General features: G+C 38.5%; 1 pseudogene; it reads left to right on the top strand.

The window, feature by feature from the left end:
• Positions 1 to 13790, top strand: part of LOC112912712 (midasin-like) — a 147978-nt pseudogene that overhangs the window by 73325 nt on the left and 60863 nt on the right.

The raw sequence follows: 13790 nt of genomic DNA, 5'->3' as shown, positions 1-13790 counted from the left end.
GCTTTCCTATAGTGATAATTCAGCCCATAATGTATCACCTATAGATGCTCATCAGTGCTTACCAAGATAGTTTAGTGAACTCTTGCGGGTGGGAATTGTGTCTCTTGTCTTGTCTCTGACACCTGAGATGTAGTCCAGCAGTCGTAGGCATTCAGAAAATGTCTTTTGATTGAGTAAATGGATATAAATGAATGAATGATAAATCGGAAACTCAGGTGGGTTTCAGTTCTAATCCTTGTTCTCATTCTTACTAGGTTGCTTCTACCAAATATTTAAATGAGATAGATTAGCTATCTTCTAAGGCACTAATAATTTGTTAGACTGTTACTTCTCTAGCAGGGTCATTTGTTTCTTGTTCCTTCTTCTCTCCGTACATTAATAATCGTTGAGTGTCTGAAATGCTGAGAGGAACACTGGCAGTTACTGGGGGTTCAGTAGTGAACGAAACCAGTCAGGTTCCTGGCCTAATGGAATATTGCCCTTTTCTCTTTCCCTCTTAAGTAGTGCTCTCCTTTCCTGATGGTGCATCCATGATCTTATTTCCCTATATCACCATCATAGTATTTGGTACTCTCATATAGGAGCTGTATGTTAGTGACCTGGGACTGGGGTGGTCCTTGTTTCTGCTTCCATAGCTGAGATCATGGATGTTTTCCTAGCCCTCCAAACTGTTATATGAGAAGTTTCTTCTAAGAGACACAATGACATAAATGTTAATCCGTATAAAACTATTATTAATCTGTAATTCAGCTAGGTTATGGGTTAAAGATACATCCTGAATTGTCCTCAAGACCTAAAAACCTTGGATAAAATTATTTATTTGGAACCATGTGGCCTATACACCTAGCTTACACTAGCTTAGACTTTTAGGAAAATACTTATTTGTAAAGGTAAATTGTACAATTACATATAGTAATTCCAGATGTAGGTTGTGAAAGGAAAAATGTGTGCTTGCAAGTAGACCTATGTAAGTACATATATGTGTAATTATAAGTGCAGGAGGGATCATAGTAGTAGGCACAATTGAAGAACGTTATGTTGCTGGCTATTTCTTTAAAGCATTTTATGGACCTAGAAGTGGGGAAACGTTGAAATAGGGCTGAGCATTTTCATTACAGATGGTACTTCACTGACTGAAAATCTACTGGTTAGATTCTTAAAGTCTTGAATGGATATGTATATGTGATTTGGTTGAGGTCCAACTTATATGTGGCTTTTCTTTTCTCTATTTAAGGACCTGTCCTTCACAGAAGTAATATTGCTGACTATGCCCTTAGTGCAGGCACCACAGCTATGAACACCCAGAGACTTTTAAGAGCTACAAAACTGAACAAACCTATTCTCCTGGAGGGCTCCCCTGGTGTGGGCAAGACAAGTTTGGTGGGAGCATTAGCCAAGGCTTCAGGCAACATCCTTGTTCGAATCAACTTGTCTGAACAGACGGTAAGCTTAGTCATCCTACAGCTGATGAGGATGGGTATATGGAGTAATGGATTTATCTGTTCATAGAGTTTCTTAATCAAAAATAGTTATGACCTTTTCAGTACTCCAAATATGTCTTAGTGATAAAAGACCACAGCAACATGAGCTTCTAAACTAAGTGTCCTTTTGGATACATGAATAACTGATATCTATAATATTGTGCTCTCTAGATGCTTTATTCTAATAGTCTTTTGAGAGGTAATTGCCCAATTCTGTATACTCTCCTTTATTTTTGTACTTTCTAGAAAAAATTAGTAGAAATAAAATGTCCATTTAACAGTCTTACGAAATTATGGGACAAGAGGTGACAAATGAAACTCTCTAGGAATGAGGTCTTGGAGAGGGCCTGGATGTTGTTACTGGTCTTTGTTTTTATTTTATTTATTTAAAGATTTTATTTATTTATTTATTCATGGGAGACACAGAGACAGAGGTAGCGACACAGGGAGAAGCAGGCTCCTCACAGGGAACCCTGGACCCGAGTTTACACCCTAAGCCAAAGGCAGATTCAATCACCGAGCCACCTAGGCGTCCCTATTTGTTTTGAGTTTTGTTTTTTATAAAGCTCACCAATTAATTTCCAAGTATAGCTACAGTTGAGAACTACTGATACAGAGCTCTAATCCAAATGATTGATAGAACGATTCTTCAGAGCATGTCTGGGCTCCTGGTAAAGAGTGCTAGGATTGGTTAGTTCTGTCTTGGGTATAAAAAGGAAAAGTGACATAAGGCCCAATAATTTATCAGTTTAGATTTATGGTCTTGAGATCTAGTTAATTTTTTTATGTAATGTTGGCTTTTCCTCCTTTCTACCCCCTCTCAAAGGACATCACAGACCTGTTTGGAGCAGATCTACCTGTTGAAGGTGGCAAGGGAGGAGAGTTTGCCTGGCGGGATGGCCCCTTGCTGGCAGCTCTGAAGGCAGGCCATTGGGTTGTGTTGGATGAGGTAAGAGGACTGTCTGTCGTGCCAAGCATGGGGTCACAATAGGAAGAGCAGTCATACTTTTCATATTGCTAGGCTGTATCTCATTGCTGTTTTGCTAGTAAAGATAAATTCTCTAATGAAGAAAAGTCCTCCATGGTTTCTTTTAAGAATAAGAAAAGTCACTTGTAATAAAGCACATATAGAAGCCCCTATATATACAAGCCACTACTCCTTTTGTAAGCCAGCTTCCAGAGAAAAACTGTCTCTTTACCAGTTTATACTGTGGTCTCTGGTGGGCTTGTTTGGTATTTTGTATGTATTTCATGAGTGTTAATACAAAGCAGTGTCAACCACCACATGTTTTATAAGTACAACAGAAAGACTGCAGGATGTTATTTTAAGAGGCATACAAAAAATGGTGAGAAAACAGTGTTACATGTGCATATTGGATAAGTTTTTGACTGGGGAGAACAGAACCCCTCATGATACCTGGGATAAATGCTGAATCTTAGTGACTAGCAGGCAGCTGGAGATAATGGAAAAGTGATGCACAAAAATAGAATTAAGGCTATGGGCAAAGGTGTTGGGTCACTTTGGGATATGCCTTGTTAATCCAGGAAAAAGCTGGGAAGTAGTTGTGGACTTAAGCGATTGGTGTGATCAAAATGCTATGGATGGAAATTTTGAGACTGGCCCCAGTGGGTCCTAAGATTCACATCCTTTGGGTCTGAGGTTGGAGGGTGGGCTGTGGGATTTCTTTTCAGCTGAGCTGCTTCCTACTTAGCATGGGGGAGATATTAAGGAGGAAGGAGGTGTGTCCCATTCCTTTTTTTGGAAAAAGATGCCTGATAGTATTCTTCAGCTAAGGTGAAAAAAAAAAAAGAGCCTGGTTTTAAAGTTTAAGGCTCAGACCATACTCTTACTGGGTGGAAATGCATCAAGGTACCCAAGACATTCTTGACTGCAGTCACATTTAAGAGTAGTTTTTAGAGTTTTATCTGTTTGAGAATATTCGGTGGAATTTGTGTTTTGTAGTGTTTATGTAAACATGACACTTGAAATTCTAATATAATGTAGTTCAGTTTTTTGCCCATTTGCATTTTATTGATTTTACATTTTCCTTATTGAATTTTTCCATATTCCTTCAAAACTATCACACTTCGCATCCCTGACCTCTGAACTTAGCATCTGAAGACCTCCATTAAATTCTTTTCATTTTTGGCGCAGAAACAACTTCTTCTCCTTCTCCTTCTCCTCCTCCTCCTCCTCCTCCTCCTCCTCCTTCTCCTCCTCCTCTTTCTCCTTCTCCTCCTCCTCTTTCTCCTTCTCCTCCTTCTCCTCCTTCTCCTCCTCCTCCTCCTTCTTTCCTCCTCCTCCTTCCTTCCTCCTTCCTCCTCCTCCTTCCTTTCTCCTTCCTTCTTCTTCCTCCTTCTTCCTCCTTCCTTCCTCCTTCCTTCTTCTTCTTCCTCCATAGGCAGAGGGAGAAGCAGGGCTCCATGCAGGGAGCCCGACATGGGACTCGATCCTGGGACTCCAGGATCACGCCCTGGGCTGAAGGCAGCGCTAAACCGCTGAGCCACCGGAGCTGCACAGAAACTTCTTATATTTGTTCTTGTTCACAAAAATGTTGGTGAAAGTTACCTGTGTCAGTCTCCTTTGTGTGGTTTATGTCATGGCTTTGAAGCCCATTTGGAGATTTCATTCAGTATTTGAGCTGGGAAAGATACTTAAGTATGTAAAGAGCAGTCTTTGTCTTTAAAGATCTCAAGAGTTGCAAAAGTGAGATCTCTGTACTGGTAAGTTGTTTTGGTAAGCTGGGATGTGCAAGGTAGGTCCATATAGGGGTGAATACAAAGGATACAGTTTAATTTTAGAGAAGATTTTAACTGCTTTTTTAAAAAAAATTCAGAGTATTTATTCAGTTTACTTAAAAGTTCTTGATAATTTATATACCCTAGATGTCTGACGTGCGTGTGTGTGTGAAATAATAGGATGAATAAACTTGGTTTAAGAAATAGAATGTGGGATGCCTGGGTGGTTCAGTGGTTGAGCACCTGCCCCTGGCTCAGGGCGTGATCCGCGGTCTCAGGATCGAGTCCCATGTCAGGCTCCTTGCCTGGAGCCTGCTTCTCCCTCTGCCTACTCTTTGCCTTTCTCTCTCTGTGTCTTTCATGAATAAATAAAATCTTAAAAAAAAAAAAAAAAAAGAAAGAAAGAAATAGAATGTTACCAGGGTTCCTAGGGTGGCTCAATTGGTTAAGCATCTGACTCTTGGTTTTGTCTTCCAAGGAATTGAGCCCCAAGGCAGGCCCTGTGCTCAGCAGGGGGTCTACTAGAGATTCTCTCTCTACCCCTCATACCTTCCTTCCTTCTTTCAAAAAAAAAAAAAATCTAAAAAAAATAGAATATTACTTATATTGTTTGAGCTTTCTCCTCTTGAAAACAATACTGTTCTACTTTTATGCATATTATTCTGCTTTTTGGTATAGTTATGCCATATTTATATGTAATATGTATATTTTCTTCAAATAGCTCAACCTGGCTTCTCAGTCTGTATTGGAAGGACTCAATGCTTGTTTTGACCACAGAGGAGAAATCTATGTTCCTGAGTTAGGAATGAGTTTTCAAGTACAGCATGAAAAGACGAAGATTTTCGGGTGTCAAAATCCTTTTAGACAAGGAGGTGGGAGGAAGGGCTTGCCAAGGTCTTTCCTTAACAGATTCACTCAGGTAAGATTTGCTGTTGCCATGGAGACTACAGGTGTAGTGTCGAGGGTGATAAGACTGCTGGCACAAAGCTATTAGGATACTCACTATAAGAATGAGAGAGCATCAGTTTAATGATCTGTTTCTCAGTTCTGTGTCTTTATGTAATGAATATTGATGTGACTGATTTCATCATCACTCCTCTCCTGGTATGAGTCCCTTTGTCTTTAGTTAGGAGGATCTGGTGTGTTATCAGTTAGCAGAGAGTAAGGTAACCATTCCTCCAGGAAATCCCATTACTGTGCTCAAAATAAAGGCCAGTATTCAGCCTTTCCAGGTGTCTAAGTGATCTATTAAAATACTGAATTTTTTTTTTTATGATGAAAATAATGCATTTCAGTTAAAGTGAGAAAGAGGGATGCCTGCGTGGCTCAGCGGTTGAGTGTCTGCCCTCGGCCCGGAGTGTGATCCTGGGGTCCGTGGATTTGAGTCCCACCTCGGGCTACCTACAGGGAGCCTGCTCCTCCCTCTGCCTGTGTCTCTGCCTCTCTCTCTCTCTCTGTCTCTCATGAATAAATAAATACAATCTAAAAAAAAAATAAAAATAAAGTGAGAAAGAACAGAAAACTACCAGGAAGAATAAAAAAAGTCCAGTATTCTCCATACCAGAGTCAATTATTATTAACATTCGATGTCTTTCTTCCTGCCTATATTCTCATTTGCAGAAATGTGGGGGTGGGGGTGGGGGGGAGAATGTGTGTGTGTACATATGCTTACTTGTTTTAACATTTATTTGCCAAAGTTTGACTAGGCTCCAGTTTTAGAAATGGCTCTAGATGTTAGCTTTCTTTAATGTCCCTTTCCATTGACAGTTAATAATTTGCTGAATATCTTTTCAGAATAATTTATTATGAAGAATTTCAAACATTTAAACTTTTCAACTGAAAAGTTGAAAATTTTAAAAAAAATATTTATTTATTCATGAGAGACCCAAAGAGAGAGGCAGAGACAGGCAGAAGGAGAAACAGGCTCCATGCAGGGAGCCTGACGTCGGACTCGATCCCAGGTCTCCAGGATCATGCCCTGGGCTGAAGGCAGCGCTAAACCATTGAGCCACCTGGGCTGCCCAAAAAAGTTGAAATTTTAAAGTTAATGATCCTATGCCCTTAAAAAATTCACTAGCATGGAGCTAACAACAAAACCTCTGTTGCCTGCATTTCATTTATCTTTAGGATTCTGTATCCTAAAAATGCAAGGAAAGATTTCTTTTCTTTTCTTTCTTTTTTTTTTTTTTTGGAAAGATTTCTTTAACTCAATTTTTATATATATCTAAACTGAGGTATCGTTACTTTGGTGTTAAATAACAGTTTTACTTTACAAGTGGTAGTCCTTCTTGGTGTTCAGTGAAGAGAAGCAATAGCATTTCTTCGTGTTCTTTTTCGATTCGATAGGTCTTTGTGGATCCCCTTACAGTAATTGACATAGAGTTCATTGCTAGTACTCTGTTTCCAGCCATTGACAAAAATATTGTTAAGAAGATGGTTGCTTTCAATAACCAAGTAAGTACCTACTTGTATTGTTTTTTATTTTCATGCTGTGATAGAACCATAAGTCTTTTTTAGAACCATAATTTTTTCAATGTGGGATACCATCAAATTTACCAGTCTCTCTAAAATAAACCGCATTGAATAATACACATTTTTAGTGGAAGAAACCACTTATTTGAGGATTATAGTAATTCAGATCTATTATGTGTATGGATGTTAATGCTTACAAGAGTATCCTAATTTAGACATCTGGGTTGGGAGAAAGAGACATTTGTATCAAACCTGCTAATTTCTGTTTCCCGATTATGTATGCATTTGTAGTACAGTGAAAGTACTTAATGCAGTGCCCACCAATGGGACATGTTTCCCAGTAATGAATGGCATTTTCTTTTTAGATTGATCATGAAGTGACTGTTGAAAAGAAATGGGGGCAAAAAGGAGGACCCTGGGAATTCAACCTTCGGGACCTTTTCCGCTGGTGTCAGTTGATGCTAGTTGACCAGTCTCCTGGGTGTTATGATCCTGGTCAACATGTGTTTTTGGTCTATGGTGAGAGAATGAGAACCAAGGAAGACAAAGAAAAGGTAAGTTTCACTCTTGTTCCTTGTGTTTTTTTCCATCTGAAAGTTGATTTCTTCCTAAGGGAGAGAAAGGGCATACTCACTAATAATACTAACCTCAGGAAAGCTGCTTAGAATTTAGAAGTTAAAGAGACTAAATGTTCACCTATCTCAAGGTCTCAAAGTGCAGAGTAGTTTGCTTTGGAATACGCAATTTGTTGATCTCTCTGAACCCTCTTATTGCAAACCTTCTTAAAACTATGGCCTCCCAGGGGATCCCTGGGTGGTGGCTCAGTGGTTTGGCGCTTGCCTTTGGCCCAGGGCGCGATCCTGGAGTCCCGGGATCGAGTCCCACGTCGGGCTCCTGGCATGGAGCCTGCTTCTCCTTCCTCCTGTGTCTCTGTCCCACCCCCCCCTCAGTCTATCATAAACAAACAAACAAACAAATAAATAAATAAATCTTAAAAAAAAACCAACAACTATGGCCTCCCAGTAATAAAGAACTAGGTCTTCATCATCTTTCAAGGCACAAAGGGGAGAAACAGGAGGAGACAGGTGATAATCAGTAGAGGAGGAGGGTTTTCTGTTTTTAAATAAACTTTTGAGCTACAAAACCTTTTATCTAGAAAATATAAGTAGGTATTGTAGGAGAATATTCTGTATCTGAATGGAAATAATATCTCCTTTGTAAATAGAAAATGACACTAGAATTTCTAGCCAACATTAGAACAACTAATCAGCTGTTCATTTTGCTTTGTGGTATTTAAAGTCCAGTCTCACAGAATATTCACAGTAGCTGCAGGCAAGAGGCACTATCGTGACCTCTTACCAATGAGGATCCAGTGCCTAGAGTCATGGGGTATCACCTATAGTAAGTGGTAGAGCCAGCACTCTAGCCCCGAACTTTCCTTCCATCTCACAATTGTAGCCAATTGTTAACTCATTTATTATGTACAAGTGGCTTTTGGTCATTATATTAGAATAAAGTATTCACCTAGTTTTTAGAAAATATAATTTTATTACTTATAATTCATATACCATCACCTAGAACTTTATTTTCTTTGTCCACTTACTAATTCATTGTGGCAAGACCCTGGCCAGTTAATTGGGTAATTGATGTTAGATGGTATGTCACTATAAGGGAAGGTTTCTATCCGTTCTCTGTGTCAGTTATTGTAATTCACACACACAAAAGTGAGGAAAAATAGTAATAGGAGAAAGGCTTATTTAAGCTGGAAGAGTTTGAGTAAATTCAGTCTGACTTAATAAAACTAAATAAACCACATTGTGAATGTATTTGTAATTTTAATTCTGGTGGACTATTAGGGAGAGGAGAGGATAATCTGCCTTGGAGTAGAATATAAGGTCACTGAGTACCTGGACCCAGCAGTATGTGACAGGAGCACTTTCTCCTGTGCTGCTCTTTGACCCCTAGTCAACATTTGGTACTGATAATGATTTTACCTTTTTTATTTCCTGTTTGTCAAACTCTTATTAAATTTTTTAGTTGAGATATAACTGACATAAACATTATTTTCAGGTGTAGAACACAGTGATTCAGTATTTGTTTACCTTGTGAAATCACAATACGTCTAGTTAACACGTGTCACCTTACATAGTTACAAAAGACTTTTTCCTTTGGATGACAACTTTTGAAACCTGTTCTATTAGCAATTTTCAAATACACAATACTGTATTATTGACTATAGTCACCATGCTGTACATTCTGTCCTATGACTTATTTTATAATATTGTTATTTTATTTTCTGACTTTAGTCCAGTGTACAGTGATAATGAGTTTTGGCTGCTTTGTTAGAAACATGCAATTTGGTGTACTTATTTTGGGTGGCCGGAATTTTTCTTGCTACTCTGGACTAAATTGTGTATTTTACACATCCCTAGCTATCCTCTCTGCCCCAATTACTCTTAAAAAGAAATCCAGGAAGGAAAGAAGTAGGGCTATTGGCAAGTTTTCTAATTGTATTTCTGGTAAGGAAGGGATAACTGATGTAAATAATCAGAAAAATAGCAATGGTTGTCATTCTACATAAATATTTAGAAAGCTAAAATCATATTATGGAATAAATCACTTACTAACCATGAGTAAATCCGATAACTCTTATGAATCCTGCTATCTATATGTATAAAGTAGAAATGATATCTATCTTGCAAGGCTGTAAGGATCAGAAATAATCTATTAAAGCACTTCTATAATGTTTGGCACATAATAGATGCTCAAAAAATGGTCATTGCTCTTCAAAATCTTCAGACTATTCTACCTTCTTTTTAGATGGTATCTTTTTTTTTAAAATTTTTATTTATTTATGATAGCCACACACAGAGAGAGAGAGAGAGAGAGAGAGGCAGAGACACAGGCAGAGGGAGAAGCAGGCTCCATGCACCGGGAGCCCGACGTGGGATTCGATCCCGGGTCTCCAGGATCGTGTCCTGGGCCAAAGGCAGGCGCCAAACCGCTGCGCCACCCAGGGATCCCCTTAGATGGTATCTTGAATGAGGAAAGCAGATTCAGGGAGGTGTGGGTGGCTCAGTGGTTGAGCCTCTGCTTTCAGCTCAGGGCATGATCCTTGAGACCTGGGATTGAGTCCCACATCGGGCTCCCTGCATGGAGCCTGCTTCTCCCTCTACCTGTGTCTCTGCCTCTCTCTTTGTGTGTCTCTTATGAATAAATGAATAAAATCTTTTAACAAAAAGAAAAAGGAAAGCAGATTCATTTTTCTTTTTTTTTTCCAGATTCATTTTTCATCTATAGATTTGCCATAATATCCATGGCTTTAATTTATGATATATTCTCAACTGGAATCTCAAATAGTTTGAGATTAGGTGATTACTCTTTTCTTGAGTTCCAGTTTGCTTTCATTCTGAAGATTTAAATAAATGTAATCTATAAGAGAAAAATCAAAAGGATAGGGAAATTGTGACTAGTGTTCATTCACAGTATTGTGATATCTCTTGACTGTGCATGTTTTCTAGAAGATTTGGCTCAGAATTTGATGAAGTGATTCATGTTTTGATTGTATTATCTTCATTTAGGTCATTGCTGTGTTCAAGGATGTGTTTAATTCAAGTTCCAACCCATACTTGGGAACCAGACTATTTCACATCACTCCTTATGATGTTCAGGTGAGTCATGTAGAATAAACCACTATTCTTTTACATTTTTCTTTGATTTCCTCTGCCCCCACAACCAGGCACACTTGTGAAATCTGACTGGCATGTCTTTTTCAGCTGGGCTACTCTGTCCTTTCCCGTGGTAGTTACGTTCCTCTCCTGTCGCGCCGTCCCCTGTTGCTCCTGCACCAGTCATTACAGTCTCTGGAGTCTATTATGAAATGTGTGCAGATGAGCTGGATGGTCATCCTTGTGGGTCCAGCCTCTGTGGGCAAGACCAGCCTGGTCCAGCTTCTGGCACACCTTACTGGTCACACATTAAAGATCATGGCTATGAACAGTGCAACGGATACTACAGAGCTCCTGGGTGGATTTGAGCAGGTAAAGTCTGCCTTTGCATTTTCAGTCAAAACATGTATAATGCTGTGGTCTGACTCTTGGTCTTTTGTGTTGGTGACTACAAGTAGGAATTTTTGTTTTGTTTTTTTTAATTTAAAGGAGTGTTCTTTTGACTCTGGCCAGTGGCTATGATGAGTTTATGCTCTGGAAATTTCAGGTTGATCTTATACGGCCATGGAGGCAGCTGCTAGAAAAGGTGGAAGGCACTGTAAGGGCACTGTTAAGAGACAGCCTTCTTATCAGTTCTAATGATGCAGAAGTAGTGCTACGAGCCTGGAGTCACTTTCTTCTGACTTATAAGCCCAAGTGTCTTGGAGATGCTGGTAAAGGTATCACGATGGAGATTGTCAACAAGCTGGAAGCAGTATTATTGCTTATGCAGCGACTCAACAACAAAATCAACTCCTACTCCAAGGCAGGTATGTGTGTTTGGATATGTGTATCAGATATGTAGATAGTATTGTCCATGTAGTGTCCATGTATAAGTAGTAATGTATTTATAAGGTATTATCTGTAATTCTTTAATTAATGTAATAGTTATTTAGAAAACTTGAAAATATTTGTTTTAGAAAGTAACATGAAGCTGATGTAAAATAATTTAGAATTATCATAAAGCAAAAATGAAAGAAATTTAGTGAGCTTGATAGTTTATCTTGTATGTAATCATCTATGATAGTAAATTATTTACGTGTAAACTGGCTTTTTTCTTGACTTTTAAAACTAGTTAAGTAATTTCTCAAAATATTAACATTTATTCATTCATTCAGTTAGTTATGATTTTATTTACTTATTCATGAGAGACTCAGAGAGAGAGAGGGAGAGACAGAAATGGAGGCAGAGGGAGAAGCAGGCTCCATGCAGGGAGCCTGATGCAGGCCTCAATCCCAGGACCGCAAGATCACACCCTGAGCCAAAGACAGATAGATGCTCAACCGCTGAGCTACCTAGGCGTCCCTAAAATTTTATTTTATTTTAAATTATTATTTATTTATTTGAAGAGAGTGCATGCTCAAGAGAGCATGAGTGTGTGGGGGGTTGGGGGGGTGGAAGGGAGAGAAGAGAAGCAGACTCCCTGCTGAGCAGGGAGCCTGACTTGGGGCTCCATCCCAGGACCCTAGATCATGACCTGAGCCAAAGGCAGATGCTTAATCAACTGAGCCACCCAGGCACTCCCCAAAATTAAATATTTAAATGGGAGAATAGAAATCTAAATTGATCATTAAGATGTGTTTATTAGTTTTGTATAGAAAGTGGAAAAAAATCTTCAGTTAACATGGAATCTCCTCGCATTTTGTGGTGCAGTTTTTTGGGTGATGAAGAGTATGCTTTTAGGGAAGATTAAAGGCTCATAGATTGTGTCCGTCACTATGATTGTCATCTTTTATTTTCAAAGCCTGTTACTGGTTATAAAGGGTTGATTCCTTAGAGATAAAGAAGTGAGACTCCTCTCATCTAACTCTGTAAACAATGTATCCATGGCTGTGGGTCAAATAGTTTACTTTCTTAAGCAGGAGAATGATTTTATTGTTGATTTGATTTGTCAATTCCCCCAATTCAAGCCCATTATTTAGATTTGAAATCCTTTCCTCATTCACTCAAATTTAATTGTGAGAGATATTTAATGGAGTTATACATTGGTTTATAAATTTTTTGAAGGTGAATATTATAAAATTTCCCATTGAGCTATGAATTCCAAGTGGGTGGTAGTCTTGTATTAAAAATTTACTTTTTTAAAAAAATTTTTATTTACTTATGATAGTCACAGAGAGAGAGAGAGAGAGGGGCAGAGACACAGGCAGAGAGAGAAGCAGGCTCCATGCACCGGGAGCCCGATGTGGGATTCGATCCCGGGTCTCCAGGATCGCACCCTGGGCCAAAGGCAGGCGCCAAACCGCTGCGCCACCCAGGGATCCCTAAAAATTTACTTTTAAACCTCACAATACCACTGCATTACAAGGAAAGATTATCTTCATTTTATGCTTATGGAAATGGTTGCTCATAGAGGTTAAATACCATGCTTAATGTACAGTTACAAAGTGGCTTGACTAGGTTTTGAATCTAATCCTCTGACCTTACAGCCTTCAGTCTAGTTCTTCTATGTATCTTTCAGTTGAAATTTAAATATTTAGAGTAAGTTCTCACAGCTCATTCTAAATACTGCTTATTTAGGAATCACTTTCATATTGAGTAATTTCTTAGGGGTATTAATAGAGTGAGAAAAGGTGTGTCAAACAATTTTTCTGTTTTATTTTTGGTTAAATATTTTTCTCTGTAAATATTTATATCTTAACATTACTGTGAAGATACATGAGTTATATTATTAACATGAGAACTAAAATATATTTATCTTAAATGCTTATGCTTTTTTATAATAGCTGCATTAACATTTTTGCTAATTTCATTATCTGATTTTTGGGTTTGTTCTATTGACTTTTTTTTTTTCCTGGTTGTAAGTCATATTTTCTTTGTACATCTAGTAATTTTGATTGGATGCTGGAAATTTTAAGCGCTTAGTGCTGCATTTTTGTTGATCCTTGAGCAACATGGCGTTTGAACTGAATGGGTTGACTTATGTGTGGATTTTTTCCCAAAAATTTATAAATGTATTTTCCTTATAATATTTTAAAAATCTTTTAGCTTACTAAGAATTGTAAGAATACAGTATATAGTATATAGTATATACAGTGTGCATAATGTGTTAATAGACTGCTGCTGGGAAGGTGGCTATTATTAGGAGGTTAGTTAGGTTTTTGAGGAGTCAGAAGTTATATGTGGCTTTGTATGTTGCTATCCAATTTCCCCAGCACCATTTTTCTTTTCTTTTTTTTTTTTTTTTTTTTTAAAGATTTTATTTATCTTCATGAGAGACAGAAAGAGAGAGAGGCAGACACAGGCAGAAGGAGAAGCAGGCTCCATGCAGGAAGTCTGATGTGGGACTCAATCCCGGGTCTCCAGGATCACACCCCGGGCTGTAGGTGGCGCCAAACCGCTGTGCCACCGGGGCTGCCCCACAGTGAATTTTTGTGTGTTGATTTTGTGT

Source organism: Vulpes vulpes, unplaced genomic scaffold (genome assembly GCF_048418805.1).
Source record: "Vulpes vulpes isolate BD-2025 unplaced genomic scaffold, VulVul3 Bu000000795, whole genome shotgun sequence".
Lineage (NCBI taxonomy): Eukaryota > Metazoa > Chordata > Mammalia > Carnivora > Canidae > Vulpes > Vulpes vulpes.
The sequence above is the reverse complement of the archived record's forward strand: the minus strand, read 5'-3'. Positions and strand labels throughout refer to the sequence as shown.